General features: G+C 28.7%; 1 pseudogene; it reads right to left on the minus strand.

The window, feature by feature from the left end:
• Window positions 1-3,070: 3,070 nt before the first annotated feature.
• Window positions 3,071-3,498, minus strand: LOC114195624 (uncharacterized; annotated as a pseudogene).
• Between the last annotated feature and the right edge of the window lie 23,751 nt (window positions 3,499-27,249).

Genomic DNA, 27,249 nt, shown 5'->3' on the forward strand with positions numbered 1-27,249 from the left:
TTTAATAGAGCAATTCATTTGTTTGGAGGATTTGAAATTCTTTGAAGTAAAATGACTTGTTTGGATGAAAAAATTAAAAGGAAATTGAAATTGAAGAATTTTAAGAAGATATTTCAAATAACTAAAATAGAAGAATTTGAAATTCACTACAAAAAAGGAAATTGAAATTTCAATCATTTTTACTCCACTCAGCCGAGTCAACCCGTTATGAAGGTCAAGTTGAGTCAACCCAAGGCGAAGGTCGAGCCGAGTCAACCTAGGCTGAAGGTTGATTCGAGTCGGCCTAGATCGAAGGTCGAGTTAAGTCGACACAGGCTGATGGTTGAGTCGAGTCAATCCGAATCGAAGGTCGAGCCAAGTCGGTCTAAGCCGAAGTCGAGTTAAGTTGGCTCGGCCTGAAGTCGAGTCGAGTCAGCCCAGATTGAAGGCTTAGGTCTATGGTCAAACCGAGTTAAGTTGTGTCGAAGGTTGAGCGGAGTCGACTCGTGCCAAAGGTCGATATGAGTCAGCACGTGCTAAAGGTCAAGCCTAGTTGGCCCAAGTTGATAGGCGAGTCGAATGAGCCTAAGTTGAAGGTCAAGTCGAGTTCAAAGATGAGTTGAGTTAACCTAAGCCGAAGTTAAGCTAAGTTGACCTGGGTCGAAGTTAATCTGAGTCTGGTCGGGTCGAAGTCGAGCCAAGTCCACCCAAGCTAAAGTTGAGTTGAAGGTCGAACCAAGTCAGTCCGGACTGAAAGTCAAATCAAGTCGACCCAAGTCAAAAGTCGAGCAAGCTGATGGACGTGCCGAGTTGGCCTCGGCCGAAGGTGGAGCTAAGTCGACTCGTGCCACAGGTTGAATCTTCGTAAGTCAACCCTAACAAAAAGTCAAGACGACTCATCCTAGCTCGAAGGTTGAGCTACTCAACTCAGGCTTAATAATAAAGTTGAGTTTGCCTTAAAATAGAAATTAAATAATTTTATCTAAACAAGAAAATTAAAATTTAAGATATTTCAGTTACTCCATCCAAAAAAAAACTATTTAAGAAATAAAAGGAATTCAATTGTAAATAATTTAAATATTACGTATTTCAATTTCTTATATACTTGCATAACTCAAAAGTGACAACAAATAATATTTGTAATGCAACACAAAGTAACATGAATCGAAGTAAATCAATATAAATAAATAAAATTGTTATTGTTTATTATTGAGAATCTCAATAGTTTCATCTTACTTAGAAGTTGAAACTAAAAATAATTTAAGTACACCTTCATATTTTCTTCTAATATATCTTTTAAAGACAAAATCATGATAAAAATTTTAGACTATCATGTAAAAATTTTAGACTTCCGAATAGACATATAGGTAATTAGGGACGACTTTGGGAGGCCTAAAAAAGACTTAAAAAATAAGGTCTTTTATTTAAAATTTATTTCCAAACTTTTTTTTATGCAATGAGGCCTTTGAATATAATTTGATGAAGAAAAGTGTCTATAATGTATATCCTTAGGAAAATTTAAATCAATGATTTTAATATAACCATTTTCTATCAACAAATCTCTCAAATTTGTATCGATATTCTTCTATTGACTTAAATTATACATATATTTTTATAAAGTGTAAAATCATCATATAGTCTCTCAATCTTCTTCTTGTTATCCTAGGTTTGAGAATCATAACTATCATCATCATCATCAGTAACTACTTCTCTTTTTCTATTGTTGTTTTCACCTATATCTATATTGTTGTTATCTTGTTTATCCAAAGAGTACCCACTTGTATATTTTAATTCATTCTTATCTATTTGTATAAATTTATTCATAAATCTTTTTTGTGATACGATTAAATTTTCAATTCTCCTCTTCTTTTGGGTTTTTGAGTAGTCTGATTCAATTTTTCTAGTTGACATGTTTATTTATTTTTATATAAAATAAAAATTATAATATATAAAACACTACTAAAGATAAATATATAAAATGAATGAGTTAAAACAATAAAACATGGTTCTGATTATCAGAAAAGTAAACTCAATAATAGACTTTTAGTATCTTAAGTCTCAAGTTTCTTTAGTAGACTCATAGTATTTTAAGTCTCAAGTTTCTTTCATCTTCTCAAGTCTCAACTTTCTCACAAACTGTAGATTTTATTTTAAGATTAACCATTAATAAAAATAATTAAAAAAATATTGTTCTTCTTTTTTCCTAAACTTGACCCAATTTTGAATTATGTTCAAATTAGTCTATTATCCACAAAAAAAGACTAAAGATTAATATAATTAATTGTTTTATAAAAAGTTTCAATTCCTCGTTAAGATGTATGTAAAAAAACTCTCGAAACCTGTAAATATAAAAGTATCGAAAAAACAAAACTGGACAAAAGAAACACATTTATAATTTTAATACAAATGTAACAAATAGAATAAAAACCATAGCAACACAAATAGAAAAAAAAAAACATACTACCCATAATGGATGAAAAGAAAAGATTAATACGCACAGGAAACATGAAATTCAAAAAACTTAATTTGTCAAATCCTTAAAAGAAGACTCTAGAATAAAAGAAAAACAAGAAGTAAGAAGTCACTAAGAGATAAAAGAAAAAAATAGAATCAAGATTGATTATAAGAAAGTAAAGATAATTAATCATTCTCTTTCTCATAAATAAAATTATAATTTATCAAAATAAAATTTTAACTCATTAACATACATTAATAATAATTTAATTAAATTTTATTCTCACATGTAAACTTATAATTAATTCGATAAAACTATAATAGTAATAAAATATTCTTTTAAGACATTTTTTTCTTTAACTAATTAATTTAATAGAAAAACATAGTAAAAATTTTATAATATTTTCTTGTTTTTATTAAACATGTGTAAAGATATTTATAAAAATATTTTAATGCAATTAAATAAGACTTCGTCTATGTATAATATAATATCAATTTGTAAAATAAGAAAATATAAATTATATTTGAAGTTTTAATGAAGCCCCAATTTTTAGAACCAATAGTTTATTACACAATCGACATATACCTTTACATTTAAACCTCATTTGAAAAAGAACACATGCTTGGGTAAGTATCATAGTGAAAAATGGTCATCAAAGAAAGTATTAATCGGTAATAAATGCACCAACATTTGAAAAAATAAATAGAAAAAAAAGTAAAAAAAAAAAAATAGATATCTTTCTTCTATGTAATTATTACAGAAGGTTTTACAGACAGTGTCTTACAAAATCAGTTATGACAATACCTCTAATCTCCTTGTGCACATGGTACAATAGTATTTTGTTTTGGTCTTAAAACATAAGGGTAGAAAACAAAATCTCCACTAGCTCTCTACATCAATGGCCTCAACCATCCCTCCACAATAAGGGCATGCCCCTGGTGCCATTTGCTTCCCCAACACCTTTTCCTCCTTGTCACACACAAAAACCAAACACATCACACTTCTGTCGAGTACTAAACAATAATTCTAGGTTGCGTTTCTAGGTACTGTTTGTTTTCTCAATATGTTTTGCGTTTTCAGATCGTGGAGTTGCTTATATATAGAATGGGGCAAAGAACGTTCCATGGGGAATGTTCTAGAAGCACGAAGAAGTGATTAGAAAACGTAAGAAACTTGTGGTTGCTTCCCACGAAGCGCGTTCTAGAACGTTCTTTTTCAGCGCGTTTATTATTATTAACTTTTTCTATGACGTTAACGAATTAGAAATTTTTGGGTAAAAATTAGACGTATTTTTTGGGTAAATATTTTTTTTTATACACTAATAAAAATGATAATACATCACTTACTCAAAATGACACAAATAACAAATAATAAACATAATAATAAAAAAATATTCATGGCAATTACATTAAATTTTGATATTGTAGTAAATAAAAGTTATTTATACAATTATAGTAAAAAATTACAGTACAATTGATATAATGAGTTAAAAAATAAAAAATAATTAGATAAAATATACTGAAATAGTATTCTATATGATGAAAATAAACAACAAATAAAATATTAAAAAATTAACAAATGTATGTCTTAGGAAACAATTTGAGAAACTATTGAAAGAACATTTTTCAAATATTAACATATATAATCAATGGTTGAAAAATAATTGTTTTAGCGAAATAAAAAAGTTCTTCAAATGAAACAAAAATTAATAAAAATAAGTAATTTTTTTTATATTACCTAGTAAATGAAATGTTTATGCTATTAAACACTTAAATTGAGAGTATTAAACGTACTCATGTGAAAAGAGAATATACAATAAATAAAAATATTAAAAAATAATAGAAATATTTAAATATGAGACATAAAAAAATTTTAATTGACATACATCATTTTAACATAATTACATAAATGTTATGATAAGATGAAAAAAATATTGGAGATATGAATGAGTTTCATGACAAACCAAATAACTAGAAGAAATAAAAAATTGAATATATATATATATATATATATATATATATATATATGGTTACTTAATTAATTGTGAATATTTTAATAATTTAAATGATGACGAAGATATAGCGGGGATATCCCCATAACTATCCCTATACCCAATTGAAAAAGTCGGGGATTCTCCATGCCCATACCCATACCCAGTCAATGTGAGGATTCCCCATCAAAACGGGGACGGATTCGGGCAATACCCACGAAGGCGGGTTTATTTGCCATCTCTAGAGGGTAGGGAGAGAAGAGGGTAGATCCAACTTGGTGTGAATGGCCGCGTACATCTCGACTCAGTGTCGAAAGGTACACTATGGACAGTGTGCACTCCTTGGCCTAATGAGGTCGCATGTACATCTCGGCCTAAAGGGTCGGGTACATTCTGAATTAGCGATGCAAAGGTGAGAATCTTTCCAATACTGGGAGAAGTAACATATAGGCCCAAGAACTCAAAAGCTCAACATCAATTGAAATTTGGAGATGTTACTGTTGCATTAAGGTTTGGAGTAGTTACAACATTCATTAGATTTCTAAGTGCTTAATGAAAGAGGAAAACCGCCTTGTAGGTAATAAAGTCGGAAGTGATGTCAAGTAATATAAGAGACGACTCAATAACTAAAAGGAGTATCTAATCTTAAACTCATATAGTGCATATAGGAAATTTGACTATTATTGACTTGAGCGTCGAAGTGCTTGCAGGTACCCCCACTCCCAACGATGGATCAGAAACAGTGGTCAAGAGAGTTAAGAGGGAAAGAGAAAGAAAGCTAAAGGCTCTTGAGATCGATTGGTTCCATCCATAGAAGAATATTTAGCATATTAAGATGATGACTATATTTTTACATTAATAAATACAAAATTTTGATTATTATAAAGTTATCGTAAATTCGGTCTTTCAATTTCTTTTTTGTTTTAATTAAGTAGTTTTGCTTCATCGTTAATGTGTACTTTTATTATTAGTTTTAATAATTTAATTGCGATCAATAATTAATCATTGATCATTTTAAAATTTTGTTTTTTTAGACAATTAGATGATATATTATTAACAATTACAAAAATCGTTTAATTTTGAAACAGAGTTATGATGTGATTAATGGAATAAAATAGAGAGTTATGATGTAATTAGGGTAATGTAAATGGAAGGGTTTTGAAACGTGCTAAAGAGGGTTTTGAAATGAGTGGTTATTATTTGTTTGCAATGTGAAATGAATTGTTGACCCTTATGTTCACCAAAACCATTTGCTTTGCATACCAAACCACTTTATTAATGTAGAATAAAGTACATGCATTAAAGCATCTCAACCTTTGAGGATAAAAATTAGGAGACAAAATAAGATGTGTTTAATAGACCACGTGCAAAGCTAGGTTAAGGTACAACGAAAGATGAGTTTAATAGACCACGTGAAAACCTAGTGAATTTTGTTTGGTTGGAAGGAAAATAGGAAGAACGAATTTAATTTGATTTGATTTGTTTTACGTGAAAACAAATAAGGAGAATAAAATTATAAATGAATAGGTTCATGAATACTTTTTTTTTTACTTTATTTCTATTTTTTCTTTATAAATTTGTTTTTCTTGTATCAAACATATTTAACTTTTACTCTTTTTTTTTCTTTAGGCATGTTTGTTTGAACTAAGTTTTTAATAAGAGGTTATGGGAAAAAAATAAATAAATGTGTCTTTTTATCAAATATTAAAATTAAAGTAAAATTTTCGTATAAAATATTTCTCACATAATTTTTTTATTTGGTTATAATCTTTTTAAAGTGATTTTTAATGTTATTTTTTTATAAAATGGTTGGTATCCTCTAGTTTGTATAGAAAAGAATGTAAGGTGACATCATTCATATGTTAATCAACATTACATATAACCTAGATATTAAAAAGAACCTTATATCCAATTTGTAGGGATGACAATGTGAGGTGGGCCATGCAGGCCGACTTGCAAGAAAAAGTGTGAGATTAATTGAGTATTTTAATTTACTGGCCCACTTAGATTCGTCCCGTATAACCTGCAACCCGTGCAAACTAACGACGAGCTAATTTTCCCTTGACTCACATTGACTTAAATTCTCAAAATCCATCAGCTCCAGCATAATACGTTGTGTGTGTTTCTTCTAAGTAAATTTTTCATTCACACTTATTCTTCAATTCATTCAAAAGTAGCTCGCTCATTTGTGTCCATTCCATCCAAAAGTAGCTCCTTCATTTGTGTTTCTTCCTGTTGGAAGTCCCACATCGACTAAAGATAAGACAATTTCATAGTATATAAGTGGAGTGTAAACCTCACCTTATAAGTCGATTTTGTAGGGTTGAGTTAGACTTAAAGTCCACTTTCTTAACATGGTATAAGAGTCATTGTTTAAAAAGCCTATCCTAGCGAGATTTCTTGGACATTCTGTTTCACTCGCTATCGAGCCACTAATGACCACCAATTAATTTCTAATCTCACATACGAGATGTATATACCTCGGCGTGAGGGGGTGTATTGGAAGTCTCACATCGACTAGAGATAAGACAATTTCATAGTATATAAGTGTGATGCAAACCTCATCATATAAGCCCACTAGAGATAAGACAATTTCATAGTATATAAGTGGGATGCAAACCTCATCATATAAGCCAGTTTTATGGGGTTAACTTAGGCTTAAAGTCCACTTCTTAACACTTCCCTTATTTTAGTTTTATTCAAAGTCATTTTTATTTTCAATACGTTTGTACTTAAAATTATAAATTATGAATATTACTTATTTTAAGAAATGGGTTTGTAGAAATTGTTATTTCTACTAATTTAATTAAATAAAAATAAAGTTATTAAAATTCTTATGTAGGCCCCAAATTAGCCTGCAAACCCAGGGATCAAACCTTATATGGGACGAGTTAGAGAAATTAGTTCGTATTTTATATGTGGGACAGGCCAAAATGGGTTGGGTCGCCTTGTATTGTCATCTCTACCAATTTAGTCTTGGATATGAAAGGTTTCAGAGGCGTAATAGAGGGTGAAGGAATGCAAATGAATGGAAGGAGTGGTGTTGTGTTGATGTAGTGCATAATGAATAATTGAATTTCTCTCTAAAGAAAATGTCTAATAGACATGAGGAGTACATAAATGACGCACTTTAAAAGCACTAGTACAAAAATAGCTTTTTATGACGACTTATTATGTCGGTTGTAATCCACCCGCCATAATAAGTGGTGGTAGAATTGTAAATATGATAAGACTTTCTATGCCGATTATCACTAGAACCAGTATATAAAATGGACGCGGTGACAATTTTTGTAATAAAATAAAAGACTTTCTATGTCGACATAGAAAGTTGGAGCAGTGACAATTTCGTAATATAGTAGAAGACTTTTTATACCGATTATACTTGGAACCAACATATAAAATGGGAGGGTGTCAATTTTGTAATAAAGTAGAAGACTTTCAATGTCAGTTTGTCACTATAACCAACATAATATCTTTAATCTTCTTCTTACCCTACTCCTTTTTGCACTTCATTTCACCTTCCTCTATTTGATCTCCTCCTTTGTATTGCACCCTTGTCGCATTTATCACTTTTGTCAAAGCCTTTGCTCCTCGATCCTCGCTTTCATGCTCTACTGCATTCACTGCTTGCTTTTGCACTCAGCCTCGTTTCGTGATTGGGTGCTTTCATCTCATTTAGGGTTTCCTTCATTCTTGTTAAGATCAATGCAAGTGTAATAATGTATTTATTGTGTTTGTTATGCTGGAGCCAGAGTCCCAGTTCTCCTTGGCAAAGAAGTACGTAACGAGAGTGGTATTGGAGGTGAAGAAAGGGACAATGAGAACACACACATTGTAGATGTGAATGAAGAGGCGAAGGAAGCGAAATAGATAGTGAATGGCAGCAATGGTGATCATGAGGAGCTCCTACTTCTTGGTCTTAAGCTTTAGGGTTTTGGGACTGAGAAAAGTCATAGAAAGTGGGACTTTCTATGTCTGTTGTGGCAATAACCGATATATAAAACCAACATAGTAAGTGAAAACTTTCTTTATCGGCATAGAAAGCCTTCATTGAAGTAGTGAAGGTTTACGACAACAATCATGTGATTTAACAGTGCACTTGTTTATGCAGTAGTACAACATAGGAAATGGAATTTTCTAAATAGGATACTTTTCATGAGAAAGTTGTTTGTGCTAAGGGTGACTAATGGATTTTGGCCATGCATGATGGGTGTGTTTGGATTAAGGAGTACATTTGAAGAAGTGGAAAAGGAAGGAATGAAAGGAAAGATAGTGAAAAGTGAAATTGTTTGAATTAAGAGAAAAAGAGTGGAAAGTGAGATTGTTTGAGTTGAGGGAAAGAAAGTAAAAAGTGAAACGAAAGTTTATAGTAAATTTGATTTATATGATACAATAGATTTGGATGTGTATTAATATATTTACAGAAGAATTTATAAAAAAAAGTTTCAGACTAATTTAATTTAAAAAATAAATTTTCAAAAATGTAAGTTACAATTGAAATCAAATTTAAATTAACATACAAAAATTATTAAAAAAAATTAATAAATAAAAATTTATATTTCAGGAGAAGAATATATTAAAAGGTATTAGCATTCAAATTGATTAACTTTATTTTATTTGTTATTTTAATATTTTAAATTTATTTATTTTAATATAAAGCATATATTAAAAAAATCAATTATATTAAAAGAGAATCAATTTTACTTTTACTTAATTAGTTATCTTCAACTTTCCATGCAAATCCTCTTTTCACAACTAAGAAAATTTAGTTTAAATAATATTTTTCATTTTTTTTTTGTTTATAATATTTTTTACGTTTTTAAACTTTATATGTGCATAATAAACATGTGCATTTCTCAGTATGAAAACAAACAAACTAGAGGAGATGAAGTTGTTATATAAGAATAAAACTTGAGAGTTGGTAATAACATTAACAAAGATATATTAATGACAAAGCCAATGCCCTCCATCAAGTCATGACAGGGTAAGTTCCATGGGACGAGATAAGTACAAGTCCTTTTTCATACTAAAGGGCTCCTTATGGAATCTCATTCAACTCTCACTACATAAATATCTTCTACTATGTAACATCCCACTTTCAGCAACTTAAAATTAACAAACAAGGATGTTTCATCATAATATTGAAAACATATATCCATTGTGTAAAATTATTACAGTCTTACAAAAGATAGGACTATAAAAATATATCATTCATACAAACCAACTAAAACCGACCAAGCTTTAAACACATGTTAATCACTTACTACAACTCCCAGAAATCTTTCACTGACCTAACAGATGGTTCCTCATCCTTCAAAGGTGCCTCTAAACCTATAACCTCATATGCTCCCACCGAATAGGTGATAATCGTAAAAGAAAGATAAACAACAAAAGACATAGAGTGCAAGGGTAAGCTAGTTTATAAAAGAAATAATCATATAATAGTTAAGCTTATTACATAAAAAAATAGCATATTTTAAACATTCATAAAAATACCAAACGTATAATTATAGACTCTCTAGACTCAATTATCTAGATCTATGCATTGACTTAGACATAAGAAGTTGTGCACCTTTCATAAAAGTGGATTGCGACAAAGGCCCCAGCTCCACATGGCCTAACCAACATGACTCAATTTCCCTTAGACAAGGTAAATTATTTATAGCATCGCCAAATTAGTGGTCCCACCCCTAATCCCACCATAAGAACCTCCTTCAACTCTCACCACCTAGGCCACGACACTCTATATGAGTTTTTAAACCTAGTAGAGTATAGGATAGCTTCTGACCAACACATCCTTAGCCAATGCATAACAACCTACTAGTTTGGACTACACTTCTTGCTTAGAAGCACAACCCTTATGCAACAAACAATTCAAATCAACTTTTCTCATTCCTTTCCATTAAGATCCACTTTCACTCTCTTAAAATCATCACACTTCCTTAGAATCCAAGACTTCAAAACAAAGATGCAATTCAATTTTAACCATCTCATTCCACTTATTCTCTTTCATACTTATAACCTCATCACTTCTCCATAAAACATGACCTCACACTAAGTTCCTCATACCAAACAATCATACATAATTCATTCATTATATTCGCATATCATGTTTCATAATTTTATGTAATAAGCACTCTATCATCAATGTTCAAGAGCAACTAGTAAAACTTCATAAACACAGAGAAAAACACAAATAGAAGGTTCATGTTAAAGGTGAAGAAATAAATAAAAAGTTCCACAAGTAACCTGTGGATTTTCCCACAACCTGTGGATTTGGCTCCAGATGCAGAATTCACACTAGCGTGTTCCACAAGTAACCAATGGATATTTCAACAACTTGTGGATTCAACTACAAGAAGCATGAACCACCGAATTCCACAAGTAACCAGTGAATATTTCCACAACTTGTGGATTTAGCTACGACAAACATAATTCAAACCATACAAGAAAAAACAATCATACTCATCACAAATCAAATTCATCAACTTGCATTCATTAATTTAGAAAAAAAACACTATAAAGAAAAACAATACTAGCTTCCGTTACTTGACAAAGTGGCTCAACCGGCCCAAACAACTCAACAGACTCAAGGAACACCAAAACACCTTTAGTTCCACAGGATGCTTTATTTATACCTAGGAACATCACAAGAACGATCATGACTTACCATTATAATCACTGACCAACAAAGACTCATATTGATGATTAAAACGTCACATGCAACCAAAGCAGGGTCACATGCAAGCCAGAACAAAGAAGACCAACAAGAAAGCGAGTAGAAGTTCAACTAACACGGTTGAAGAAACTAATTGAATAAAAAGGTAGAGCTCGCCAATAGGATCACCCTAGCGGTCTTCGATCTTCAAATAGATGAATAGAAGGTGAGAACTTCTAGAGAGAAGTCAGAGAACTTTATAAAAGTGGTTTCTAGAGAGATGATTTGTTTAAAATAATGAAACTCGTTTATAACAAAAATATTTATACTAAAACCTTTTAATATTAAAATAACCGAGTCTTACTATTTTTAAACCACTATCAATTCTAAAACGCCGTTTTTTAGGGTTTTACATACTACGTGAGTTGGATACTAGTAGAGACATTAAAGTCTCAGTCACGAAATCTCCTTCAATACATTTACATATAGTAAGGTAGTATTCACCCCTTGGAACTAACTACTTTGACTAATCAACTATATTATAACACAATTCATCGAACAACTACAAATGTAACTATCAATCAATTAAAATCATATTACTATCTCAAAATTTTCGTAATACATCATAGTAACAATTAATCAATTAAAGTTTAATTATAAAACAAACACATAAATTTTTATTCAATGCCAAAATCACCACTTAACGCTAAGACAACAAAGAACTCATTGGACATTGGTGCTCAACGATAGAAAATGCTGCTACTGACACCCATCAGTCCTTCTCGCATGCCTAACAATACAAATAATGAAGTACAAAAATACATTTCTAATCAGTTGATGTCTTGATTCTAATGGTTGCAAAACTCATATAATCAATCCATATTAGTACCAAACATAACTCAAAACATCAATTCAATACCCACATTCTATCCTAATTCAATTACACAAGTCCATTCAATCTCAAAACAATATTATCTTTCACACTGTTATTCTAAGCTTTCCAAACCATGCTAAAACTTCTTACCACTTCAAAACACATTCACACGATTCACAATCCAATTCAATTATACCAAAACAGTCAATTCAATCAACCAATAACTCAAATCATAGGATATGTAAACCCAACATAACCCACCCTCTGAATATTCACAATACAATTGAAATTCAATATAAATTCTCAGCACTATCACATTCAACAATAAGATTCCATCATTAATTTCGCATAACCTATTCTAGAAAATCATCATTGATGAAGGATTATCTTGTTTTCTTTTAGAGTTATGAATATGGTGAAGTTGTTTAAGAAAGCTTTTTGAAAATTCCCACTGGACATTAAGATAGCATGTTATCTAGATGTGAAGGTTCATTTCTCAAGCTCATGAAAGGAAGAAGAGAGTTGGATTCAAGTTAACACACACACGGATTCAACAACAGTTAAAGAGCAAAAATGAAAGAAGAAACATTAAAAATGGAAAGCAAAGAAGATGAGCAATGGGTGAAGCACACCACTCATAGGGGGGATCTAAGCCAACCAAACCCTAGAGATGAGTGATGGTGCCGCCACTTGCAAGCAAGATAAGGCAAAGGTGAGTTCACTTCTAGGAAGGAGAGCTCACAAAATTTGGTGGTTGAATACACAAAGTTTATAACAAAATGATCAACCCTTTTACAAGACAAGGAGCACCCTTTAAATAGGAGTTCATAGGGGTCCTTTAGCAAATACAAAAACATGAAAAAGGATTAACTAGCAAACCCTAAACCTAAAGTGAGAGTCATTCTCGACCAAGTGAAGGGAGATGATTGGTGGATGCATTCCCATGAGGATTCTAGGCCAAAAGAGGAAGGAAAGCAAGTAGCCTTCTAAGGAATAAACCAAAAAGGCAAAAGGAGACAAGGTACATGTCTACTTTTGCTTTTACTTTATGCTTTTTGCTTTCCTCTCTCTTCCACTTCATCCATGTGCTCCAATCACCATGTGTCACCTAGCCATGCTCTACTTTCTCTTAATTACCTACAAAACAAGACAAACAAGGATTAACATGTTGGTTTAAGTTAATCTAATCTTGGTCAAAGGTCAACTTTGGGTCAAAGTCAACAAGTCAACCAAAATAAGTCAACTAGAAACCAACTTAGGAAATTCAAACTAAAGTAATGCAAAACAAAGATAAAGATGATGGAATAGAAGATTCCCCTTCAGACATGCTTCTAGTGATCCTTCTTGAGGGAGCTTCTAAGGAGGTGGTCACGCCTTCATCAATCATTAATATCAAGTTCAACAATGTTTATAAAGTAAATCCTCATGTCATTGGTCTCAATTGTTTCTCAGTATTCACAATCCAATTAATAAATTTAATCTTTCAAAAAACAAAATGCAAAAACATCAATTATATTTATAAATGACTACCTTTCCTTACATTAGAAAAGATCTCTTACATAGCTCATAAGATTCCTGAAACGATCATATTAAGAAAATAGTACGATCGCTTTTGAATTTGAATCTTTTATAGGCACAAAAAAAACAAAGAAAAACACAAAATAAAACAAGGATGAGGGATGTAACAATCTAGCAAATTGATAAATCAAGTAAAGATTCACCACAAAGATGTTAAATTTCGATAAGAATCAGAGTTCTAATCCAAGAACTAATAAAATTCTCTCTCAAAGAATGCAAATGCATATAATATGACTTAAAAGTATTTACATCAGTTTTTTGTACCTCTATATATATAGGAACATAAGTTTAAGAAAATCTAAAAACCCTAAAAGAAAGCTCAAAGCCCAAAACACATTAAATATAACAAAAAAATGAAAATTACATACGCAAACTTTCGACTAGAGAGACCCATTCGCCCAGCAAACGCAAACTAGCTTGCTAAACGAGATTCATTCGCCTAACAAATGTAACATTTTGTAAAATTAAAATAAAATTAGAATTTATTTAATTTCCTAAATTATTTTTCAATTGTTCTCACGATCTTCGTGTTCTTTAAGTTCCCTCTTTCATGGAACATTATAAGTTTCAAGGAGACATGTTTTGATCTTTGACCTTGTCAAAGTTCCTTTGAATTGCAAATGTTCTTCTTCAAGTTCTTCTTATATATGTTTAGGAGATAGTCTTCTATTAGTTCCACTCAACTTCCAACTCACAGGATATTCTATCTACACAAAAAAAAAAAATTCATTTAAGGATCGAATCTTACAAAGAAATATTCATTTAAGGATCGAACCTTACCACTACCATCATTAACAGATATAAAGTCATCTTGAGCATAAAAGAGCTACATACAACCAAAAAAGAGTTACACACATAAAAGAGGGGACAAATTTAGCTCAAGAAAAATGACAAAAAAACAAACTTACTTATATGGAGAAATTGATCAATGAATCTTGTAATACTCTCCGCAAGGATCACTATAACGGTATGTGTTCTTCAAGAAAAATGAGAGATCGAGTCAATATTTTAGAGAGAAGTATAAGAAAGTCATAGAGACATGGGAGAAAGAAAGAAAAAAATCATAGGCTTGCGCATGCAGTTTACAATATAAATTCGTAATAAAAATTTAAACAAGTCAGTTAGATACATTAACCATCATAAACTTATTAAATGTAAAACATTATTAAATGCACAACGCAAATTGCGTCCACTGAACATATTTTTATAATTACTTCAAAAGATAGCATTTGATTTTTAAATTATAAAACACCATAAACTTCGTTCAAGATATTCAAGGAAATAAAAATTGAAAAATAATAATAACATGTTGCTTTACATAAAATAATTTTACAATAAAAATATGCAGAAAATAAATTTTTAGACATTCTTTCTAGTAAAAATTTTTAAAGAAAAGAAAGTTGAAAAATTTAAAGAAGAATTAATTTTGTTTGAAGTTTTATAAAGCATCAACAGAAATGTAAATGTAAAATTAAATGAAAGAAGTAAGGAGATGCATGAGCTGTAAATGGGTAATAAAAACAAAGATAAAATATGAATTAATAAGGATAGAAAATCAATATGAACAAGAAATAGAATAAATTGGTAACAAAGAATGTAAGTTTTTTGTTTTTGTTTTTCGTCATTTTTAGTTTGACATTTACAAAATTTCAATACAAAATTATTTTTGTCACTTCTAATTGGAAATAATAATTCCTATATATAGATACATTTTCAAGTAACTTTAGAGTTATTTGTCTTGCACGAAACTTATAGTATGTTTTTGTGGATGATTTACTTCTTGTACTTTAAGTAGTTTCAACTTTTCATAATCTCTAAAATGTTTTCTTCAATCAATAGTATACAAGTAACCCCCTCTTAATTAATTTTACAAATAACTCATTTATTGGTACTTAATATTCTCGATGTATTTTATAACACCATCTTCAATTAGAAATGCAACCACATATTCTTTGAGTTTTTTTTTTTTTTTTTTTAAATAAACTCTCTTTCAATGCATCACTTATTTCTTGACATAACAATTTCATAACTATATTATATCTAATATTTTCATGTTTGAAGTTACGTGTTAGATTCAGAAGGAGATGGGTTAAATAGAGCTTATTTAAAACATGTTTGGAATGGGAATTTGATTTTTTTTTTTAAAATAAGTTTGATACCAATTTTAAAATTGGCTTTAAGTCCAAAATAATTTAAATTTAATATATATTTTCTAAGAATATTTTTAGAATGAAATTTTCATATCTCATAAAGTGTGCAATTAATTAATAATTTAAAAACAATGTTTTTTTATATTTGCTACATGTTCCTTCCAAAGCCAGGTACAATAATATTCTATATAAGTCTTGAATGCGAGTCTACATAATTTCGTAAAAAAACCAAATAATGGATTACTTAAAAGTTTAGTGTTGAAATGTGAGAATCAAGATATATAAATTATTATGCTTTAGTAAAAACATTATAAATAAATATGAAAATAACATGTATGTTTCCCGATTGATTAATGAGATGGTTTAGTTAGGTTTGCCCAACAACTTTTACGTAGGTTTTTCTTTTAGGAAAAAAATGTTATAAACTGTTTTAAGAGTTAGAAAAATAAAACACAAAATAAAAGTAAGCATATTTTTTTTTTATATTCTTCTCTTGTTCTTGAGCTATATCAAAGAAATGCAACATGTAAAAATTTCATATTGCTAATAATTATAAAATTGAATTATTCATATACATATAGAATATATTTTGATGAATAATATTTTTAGTTAATATTTGGACGAGTCATACATTAGTTGATCAAAATTATTTTTTTTTTTGTGAAAGAGCTTGGAGAGGATTGGTAATTGGACGAATCAAGTTTTGTAGTCTCTCCAAAAGTTTGAATCATTGTGTGAGTCACAATCTCGTTCGGTGAAATTGTGTTTAATAAAATTTTCTAGTGATCAATTTAATCGGCTAGCAAAATTTTCATTAGATAAGACAAAGTTCACTTATTATGTTGAAGCTTTTGGTTGATAAATTTCAATATTTGCTTAATTTATTGAACGAGACAATATTTTATGAACTCCAAATAAATAACTTTTTAAATATTTTTATATGATATAATTAGTTTATCTTTTAAATGTTTGTTATATTGTATTTCAATATTATATAAATACAATAAAATATAATTTTGAATTATTAGAATTTAAAAATGATATATATATATATATATATATATATATATATATATATATATATATATATATATATATGATTGATGATATGTAATGAGTTTTGATTAAGACTAAGATATAAATGTGAAATGTGTGATGATTTGAAATTCACATGAAAAAATATATGAATTTGTGGTCAAGTATCTATGATGATATATGAATTATTGTTTGATCTGAGTGTTAAGAATTGATACATATATGTTATAACATAATTCATTGTTTCATTTTGTTTAAGTCACATAGATGAAGGTATTAAGTTGTGAGAAGTAGATGAAGGAGTTCTTACACACCACTTGTAGATATGCGATATAAACTGTAATGAACTTCACCTAATTTTATATTTTTGGCTTCCATCACTTGTAAATTCAAATATTGGATTGAATCAGACTTGGATTGTAATACAAGTCTTCAGTAAGACATTAGTTTATATTACTTTTGTTAAATTATATATTGATGAACATATCTATGTATTGTCTATTTAGTTATTGTATATTAGATTTTGAATGACTTTAACTAGTATCTTTATATTTATATATATATAGCATGAATGTTTGGACAAAAATAAATTACTTTTAATCATCTTTTATAAATAAGCACAGAAATGAATATATATTATGTAAATTTGTGTTTTATTTTGTATTGATATAATTTCCGTAAATTTTAGTGTATTTTCGTAAAGAATTCGATGATCATGCAATAAACATTAAATATGATTTGGTTGATGAAACTTTCAATATATGAGATTGATCATCAATTTATTTTCGAACAGGTATAATATATATATATATATATATATATATATATATATATATATATATATATATATATTAAAATCAAAATTACAGCATGGTTCAATTTGAATAAAATGAGTTCAGTATGTAAATATAAGAAAAAAAAACTTACGATTTTTCTCGAAATGTCTAGGATTCCATTATTAAAAAGCAAATAGCATTTGGATTACTTCTAACTTACATAAATTCAATAATAATACTTTATATAATAATTTATAAAATTATATTGTAGAATTATACATATCTATGACATTAATAAATAGATTCTTTTTTTATACACAAATTCTTATCAATATTACTTTTAAGTGATATTTTTTAAAATCAGACCGTTTTAAAGTTTAACTATTTTTAATTAATATAATTATTTGTAGTAAAAAAAATTATCTATAAAATAAATGAAAATTGTGTATAATAAAATCATAAATTTTATTTATATTTATATTTATAATTATTAATAATAATTTTTTTTATTTTTTATCGAAAAAAATATAAATATAATGCATGTATTTTAACTAATAATAAATAAATAAAAGAAAATTTTAATTTAATTTCGATTCGTTAAATTTATTATTATATAAAGGAATATTTTATAATTGTTTTACAGGCTAACTTTTTCATTAGAATGCTTTATTATTACTACGTAAACATAAAATCTTTATTTCATACTAATATCAGTTGGATATATAATGTAGAAACTCTATATTCATATGTTAACCTCTTTTCTCGAAAAGTACAAACATGTTTATGTAATAATTTCAATACATTCTATTTATCTTCTTACACACTTTCTTTCACAATCTATTCAAGCAAGACTATTCATTTTTCAAAAGTAATAGAAATAAAGACACTAAGATACCAAGCAAATATATAATAATATCTATGTTTAGTAATAAATCATAAATACTATGCTCAAATAAATTATTATTAAACTTGAAATCAAATTAGGGTTAAGTATGAAATTTATATTTTTGATGAGAAATGTAAACATTTATTCTCCATACCCATTAATGGAAGAGTAAGACTGAGACAATATATTCCCATGTTTAAGGGGAAAGCATGTGGTTCTTTCTCAGAGATTTTAATGCTTTTTGTCTTGAGTGAGGAGAGAGTTTTGGCAGTTTTTCATGATTGCAAGTTTTTGAACATTCCATTAATGATGCACATAATTTTTCTTTTTGTGAAGTACTTGATTTGTGGGTAAGAGATATATGCATTTTTTTTTTGTTATTAATTAATTATATTATCATTGTCTAGACATGTCAAAGTGAGCCAACCCGGCTCACACGGGTTGGCTCACCACGAGCCAGGTTGAAAATGAGTGAACCTAACCCGGCTCACTTTTTGTGAGCCAAAAATTTTGTAACCCGGCTCAACCCACCACGGGTTGGTGGGTTAAGTGGGTTGGCTCACCAACCCACCTAATTTTTTTTTTAGTATTCAAATATTTAAATAAATAAATTTTTAAGTAACCCATGAGATGACAATCATAGTAAAATCAAGAACCAATGTTTTGATCATACTCACCACCAATATATGAAGAATTATTTCCAAGAAAGTATCTATTAGTCTAAGAAAGCATGGCTAATATTACAAATTTTTTGTCATACTATTCAACAAAATATAAATAAAAAAACATTTTCATGCTAATTTAGAAAAAAATTGTTTGTAAGACGGTTACTTGAGTAATTTACTATAAAGATTATAGTTAAAGATTAAAGTATCAACATATATATAACTTGACAATCAAATTAATTAAACATTCAAACTATTCAAATATAATTAAGTAACATTCTACCATTTAAAAATATGAAATTGTGAACAAATATAATAGGAGTAGTAAATAATTATTAAAAATTTTAAAAAAAAATTAAAAGAAAATTTAAAAAAATTTAAAAAAAATTGTAAAAAAATTTTGGTGGGTTAAGTGGGCCAACCCCCACCTTCGACCCGGCCTCGAACCCGTTTAACCCGTGGGTTAAGTGAGCCGGGTTGAGTTCAACCCACTTTTGAAAAAGTTAAATTTTTCTTAACCCAACCCGGCTCGAACCTGTGGTGAGCCAGATTGACTCACGGGTTGAAACCCATTTTGACATCTCTATCGTTGTCCTTTGTTCTTGCAAAGCAATGAACACAAATAGGGTAACAACAATTATGTTTAGTTTGTGTCTACATGTTGGAATGAAATTAGTTTGTGTGTTGACAATTTTTATTTCATAAAAAACGGTTTGAATCTCTATTATGAGATATGGAAGCATGTGATGCAAGCATCAATTATTATAATTATTTAAAGATTTAAAAAACACTAGACAAAACTTAATTAATATATTAGGGTTGTTACATATTTATAGTTCCAACTAAGTATACCATATATTTAAGTTTTTTCATCTTGTAATAAAAATTAATTATGTGTAATGTGGTAATTAAGTAAACAATATAATTCAGTAAAAAATCTAAATTCATAGGGACAATAACAATTAATTAATGATCATTTATTTTCCTCATCTTTTTAACATATTTTTTAAAATATTATTACATGTTTTTATCATTGTTATTTCATGTCATATTATCATTTTATGAAGGACTGATAATCGTCACATTAATAGTAAAAATTATCATGACCAACTATAAAAACTGTAAGATAAATTTATCAAATATGAATAGTGAAGAACAGATTATGTAAAAAACTGGAAATAAAACTTTCGTAAGAGGAATACATTGACATAAAATACAAAAGATAAACAATTTTGACTTTATCTAACTCTATTGATTAAATTATCTTCTTATAAATAAATAGTAATATATAAAATATATACATATAAGAAGTCTTTATCCTTTTACAAGATACTTTTGTTACTTTTGTACAACATGAACTTTATTAATAGTTGGGTATGTTATAGTGATACTGAAGAATAATTTTGAAGAATCGAAATCATATATTTAAACTAAACGTAGTTTTAGTGATAAATAGTTGATTAATTATAATAAGTATCAATATACTTTTCATTTTTAGTACAATAAAAAATAGTTTCTGTATAAAAATTATAGTTCTATTAATTTTGTTTGAAGTTATTAATAGTTAAAGTAATTGAATAAGTATTTAGTCCTTAGTAATTGATCTGTTTATTTAAAGTTAATTACATATTAATTTTATAATTTTCACCAAGTAAAAAAGTAAAGAAAAGTAAAATGTTTCTTCAAGCATATAATTTTTTTTTTAAATTTAATAAACACATGTAACAATTATATATCAAACACTTTTCAATTATTTCAACCATTAACAAGTTAAAATAAAACTAACTAAATTAAAAATTGTATACTAAGAATGTTATTCTTTTTCTTATATATATATATATATATATATTTGTTATTTATCCAAATTTTATATTTTATTTAACTTAAAGAGAGTAAAGAAAAGGAAGAGAGAAAGTAAAATTGGTTATGTTTCACTTATGAGAACCTAGAAAATCTTATTTTAAGAGTAATAGTGTTTTCAATAATGAGATCTTATTATTATTTTAGTAATAAAAGGTTTACATATAAATAAAAGTTTTATAAAAGAATCTCATTACTTATAAAACATTTCCTTTCTCTAAAAACGTCTTTCTAGAACTCTCTTCTTTCTCTGTAAAGTCTCTCACTGTAAGTTCATTTTTTTTTTTGAAGATTGGAGACCGCCAGAGTGATCATTACGGCGAGATCTCCAAGTCTGTTCGATCAATGTTCTAAATTGAGTGAGTTGGTTTTCTACTCTTTTCTTGGTCAATTGCTTTCTTATCTGCATGTGATCAATCTTGATTCTTAGGTAACTTCTGAGTTTCCCTTGTGAATTTTCGATGATCAGTGGTTCTAATGATGTTTCCTGATTGTGTTTATGTTGCTATTAGGTTGGGTTATGAGCTTTGTGAGCGAAAATGGGGATTTTGGTACCCTTTAGGTTCATCTAAGTCTTTTGCGGGTAAAGGAGACTAATTAGACTAATTAGAACATGTGAAACTGTTTAATTAAGGGATTGCATGACTGAATTAAATTTTTAGCTTGTGAAATTGAGTGGTTTTATATTGATTTGTATGTAGCAATTGATAGGTTAAATTGAAATGTGAATTTCTTAGGCATGTTGTGAAACTGATGTGTTCTGTCAGTCCAATTGGTATTGATGTTGATGATGAAATAATATTTGTTATGCAAATTGATATCTATGAAGATTTCTGGACCATATGAAATGGTTGAGATTGCAAAATTCTGCAGAATTACTATTCTGCAGAAATACGTAGACTCATAGGGCGAGCAAACTCTCGCTAAGCGAATTATGATTTAGGGATACCTTTGATTTAGGAGTCGTTGGACGAATTCCAAAATAGGGATACTTCTGATTCAGGAGTCGTTGGGCGAGTATTTCTCACTAAGCATATTATTGAGGATTTATTTCCCTGGACTCCTAGTGAAACACTCGCTGAGCAAACAACTTGGTCGCTCGTCGAAATGTGTGTTTTGCCTAGTGAGAGGATGTGTTCGTTGGGCGAGTGTTTCAGGTTCTGCACACTTATTAGTTAAATTGAAATTGAATGTTTGATATGATTTCTACACATGATTAATGGAAATAAGTTGATTTTACTGGTGTTATAAGAGCATGGAATGAAATGTGAATTGTAGAATTTCAAGGAGAAAATTCTAGTTGGAAGTAGTTAGTGTATACATTGGCATAATGATTCTTTATGGTGATTTCTTTTCTCTAATAATTGCTCATAGTTAAATAAAGTAGAGTAGGTTATGTCGTTAAGAGATGCAGAAGGTCTTAGCCACTGGACTTGATCAAGTCTTAGGCGCGAACGGGACTTACCTTGTGAGTGGTTGGGTGATTACCCCATGAACAGGTGCACATCACCATGAATCTAATGCTTAAATGCACGTATCCGGATAATTGAGTCTAGAGTCATTTGTTTCTCTGTGCATATGTATGCTAGTATGGTTTACCTTTGAAATTGATTGTTTGAACTCTGAGGCTTGACTTTGTTTATATTAGCTTACCTTTTTGCATGTTTGTGTGTCTGTTTTGGATTATCTCTTTTGCAATGATCACTTAATTGTGTGAACAAAGGAGGGAACAGGTGAGGATCATCTTTTTTTTAGATAACAGGGGAGCAACGTAGAATTGAGACATCTTTTGTTTCTTTTGTAGAGTTAGAAAACTCTTATACCCTTTATTTTAGTGGTTATTTGTAAATATATCTATATTATTATAATTATTTTGGGATGATTGTATTAATATTCTTATATCATCTTTCACTATCTGCTTTGCAACATTATTATATAATATTGTGTTTAGTAATTTTTAACTATTCAATGTTAAAAAAAGAAAAAAGAGAAAAAGTAAAATCGGTTGAATTGAGAGAAATAAGTGAAAAGTAAATAGAGGGTTTATAATAGATATGATTAATGTAATGAAATAAATTTAAAAGTAATTTGCTATAATAGCTAGTTTAAAATATAAGTTATATACAAAATACATTATAAACTAAAATAAAAAACAATTACCAAATAATTTTTTTATTTTAAAAGTAATATATTAAATACATTACTTTATAAAATACTAAAATATAAATTTGTTAATTTTATTCTTTTATTATTTTAATATTTTTATTTTAATTATTTTATATTTTATTAAATATAAAACATATTTCTCTTTTATAATATAAAAATGTATATTTAAAATATATTAAATTATATTCATAATCTGTATAAGAAAAATAATAATATAATATCTATAAATATAATTAACCATTTATCAAGTAAACCTAATTATGATGTAAGTATTGTCACATCCCGCGAAAATAGGCATATTTATCCTCTTGAAAAATTATAATTTGATACGAAGAAAACTAATTAAAACTAATTGAATATATATATATATATATATATATATATATATATATATATATATATATATATATATTCTTTAATCATCGGGTGTATAAAATTTACAAACATTTCATAGTTTTTTAGTATTTCAAAATATATAAAAGACTATAATATCATTGGTTTATATTTACTAGTTCATTCCAAATTCAACAAAAGGCGCAAGATCCAAAGATTTATAGAGATTCCGCAACATCAACTGGTTTCCTCTATCTCAACCTGTAATAATCTCTGTTCACGCAAAAATAATAGTGATTATTCGAAGGAAAAGGAAAGATAAACCACCATAAACCAAAAGAGTAAGCTAAAGTTTTAAGTTCTAACTAACAACAATATAAATATTTTTAAAATTGAACAATCAATTTCAATTTCATCACACAATTGTAGTCATCACACATTTATAGATGCAAAACTCAAAACATTTCTAGACTCGATATGTGAATTAATGCAATGCACAGACACAAGAAGATGGGCACCAATGGCAATATCCCATAAAATTTTCCAACTTTTGAAATATGATAACTTGAGACTAGCCCAAATTCACCAATCCACACACTTCTCCACAAGTTAACTCACTATAACTTAATAAAGAAGGAATCCACGATTCCTAAACTAGTTATAGGAATCTGCTACACTCTTCACCACCCAAAACTTCATTCTCTATATAAGTTTGAGAGTCTTGTAGAGTTTAAGGATAACTTCAAGAGGTGTCCCAAACAATTACATCACCATACTCTTATTGAACTATACTTTTTCTCCTTAGCAAGAATATAACATTACACATCAAACAATTTATACATCTATAGTAATAAAGTTTTTTCAGAGCATACACCACTCATTTCCAATCTCCATGAAATAATCATCTCATACCTCTATCACCATTTTCATGTAACTCAACTCATAAATCATATCATCATTTACATGGTTCCTTGATCATAATTCTTTATTAACAAATCCTTACAACCTCATAGATATACTAAAAAAATTCTTAAATGACATCCACATGCATATCATCACTCATGGAAATAATCACAAATTTATCTTACTATGGAATACTATCAACTCATTATCTTAGTAAGTGATAAGAATTATCTTGGTGAGTGATAAGAATTATAGCACGTCAACAAATCACACATAAAAGAAAAGATTCAAGGACTCACCACTTAGCCCTAGAAGTGGCGTTTAACGCCAGAGCATCAAGGGCTCTCTGACTTCATCGGTGCCCAATGGTAGAAAGGTGTCGCTCAGTGCTAGCCTTCCAAGGGCTCCCTATTTGAGCTTGTGCTCCGTAGTAGGTGTGACTGCTCTATTCCCTCTACAATAATGGTCTTTGTTTGAGACTCTATGAAATTCTAGCTCAACGGTACTAACTTGCAACTCAACGGTGGATTTCCAAAAACTTTAAAAAATTCCCAAAATCAAGTTCCAAACCCCACGTGCAGTCTTTCGAACTTGTACATTTATAAACACATAGCAGAAACATAATGTATGAGATCTAATTCAAAATTTTAAACGAACAATTAAATCAATCTCAACCAGAATTTAAAACACCCAAAACTAACTTTAGTTTCTCTTACCTTCTTACTAGCTTTTCCCCTTTTCCAAGAGACACCAACACTCACCCTTTAACATAGTTCATAGAATGAGGAATCTGAAAACTCACTTTAGGAAATCTACAACTCCTTAGAAGTCAAAATTAAAAGAAAAACCCTAGGAAACATTTTGTTAGCACAAGTAAGGGAACAAAGAAGCACTTGCATGTGAACTCCAAAACTTAGATGAGAAGAAGAAAAGGAAAAACAGAAATCCCCCCTTACCGTGCTACAACTCTTGATGATGTTGGGATGTTGGGTTCTCCAAATCTTCTTCTTCAGAGAGAGTTCTAGAATAAGAAGAAGAGGGAGGGTCTGTGTTTTGAATGAAAGAAGGTTTCACAGTATTGGGGTTTCAAAAGTATATATGATCTTTAAAGCACTCATTTCACGCTGAGGCATATAATATCAAGTATGAAACGAGATATTTATGAATTGTTCGATAGTGATCCAATCAGGATGATACTATAAACCCAACAAGTAACAAAATTTTACTAAGATAGATTTTTAAATGATTATGATATCATATTAAGAAGTAGACTTTGAGTTTAACTCAACCCTACAAATATCAATTTAAAAGGTGAAGTTTGCAACCACTTTTATATACTAAGTTTATCTTATCTCTAATCATTGTAAGATTTACAACATATATTACGAACAATGTTGTACATTGCATCAGTTATCCTCTGGCGGAGGCCAAATAAGTCCAATAACAATTGAATTGTGACATTTAAACTGTTATATTCTTAAATAAAAAAAAGATACGTCTTAACAATTAAAGCTTTTAACATAGTGATATCCAACAAATCATAATAATTTTATTGTTCAACTTTCAACCATAAAAAAACCTACCAATGTTCTTTAGGCTCCCATCACCACCAATTTTTCACATATTTTTTTGTTGAACTATGATACGGTAGGTCTCCCTTCAAATTTTTAAGATATATTTTAAAAATAAAACTGCCATAAAACTTCAAACTTAAAATCAGACCAAACTGCAACATCAATACCTAAATACGAGATTCTTTAATCAGTTTCATATTTTGTATACAACCGATGTATTGCTTGCATTCTTTTCGATTATTCCAATAGTTTATTTTTGTAATAATTCTTTTCCTCTGTTTTGTTATCCAACACCTTCTTTCACCCATAACAACACATTCATGACTTAATACATGGAGAGGGACAATAATATCACTCTAGAAATGGGAGGAGTTTAAAGGAACAATCACATCTTTTTTATTAATATTTTTTAAAGATATAGTTATTACTTTCCCTCCATTACACCTATTAATCGTACTATCCTAATCATTTTTTGCTGCCATAAATGTTTGTTTGGACTGAATTGCCAATTTAGTTTAAAAAATTACAATGGTATTTGTAAACTAGCATAATTGTTTGTAAATTTATAATTTAAGAATTATTAGGCAAAAATTCTCGATTAAAAATCAATTTTAAAAACAAAAAATAGTTAGTCACTATAGTGACCAATTTAGATATCAATTTACAAAATTCAAAATTATTGATTATTAAAATAGTTACTATTATAAATAAAAAATTATAATTGATTATTAAACTGGTTGCTAATTAATTAGAGATCAATTTAGAAATTAAGTCATTTTGATAGTCAAGATCTAAGTAGCTAATTTTTAGTGACCAATTTCCTTTTATAGTCAAAATTATTATAACTAATTTAAAGACAAATTTAATGACCAATTATAATTTTTATTAATAATAATAACTATTTTAGTAATCAATAATTTTAATTTTATAAATTAATATCTAAATTAATTACTATAATTATTAATAATTATATGTCACTGTTTAGAAGTTTTATTGGAGTGAATCAATTTCGCCCTTGAAATTATAATAATGGATAGAATTGGTGTTAGAATTTTTTATAAAGTGACTAAATGATGCCAAAATTTGTAAATCATGATTATATTTAGTTTATACGTTATTAATTGGTCTCATTATTAATGAAAATGACAAAATGAAGCCTGAACTAATTGGTATAATTTACCGAAGTAACTGACGATCAAAGTTATATATGCGATTTCCATATTCAATGAAAATGACCAAAATATTAGAGAAATAATAAAGTACTATTTTTCCACTTCGTTAGTTTTTCCTTTTCGTATTATATTATCATCTAGTTGTGTAAACTATGTTTATACTACATAAGGTTTCAAGGTTCATCTTTTAGGGTA

Source organism: Vigna unguiculata, chromosome 8, assembly GCF_037176805.1.
Source record: "Vigna unguiculata cultivar grain cowpea cultivar isolate G323 ecotype 2 chromosome 8, ASM3717680v1, whole genome shotgun sequence".
Classification (NCBI taxonomy): domain Eukaryota; kingdom Viridiplantae; phylum Streptophyta; class Magnoliopsida; order Fabales; family Fabaceae; genus Vigna; species Vigna unguiculata.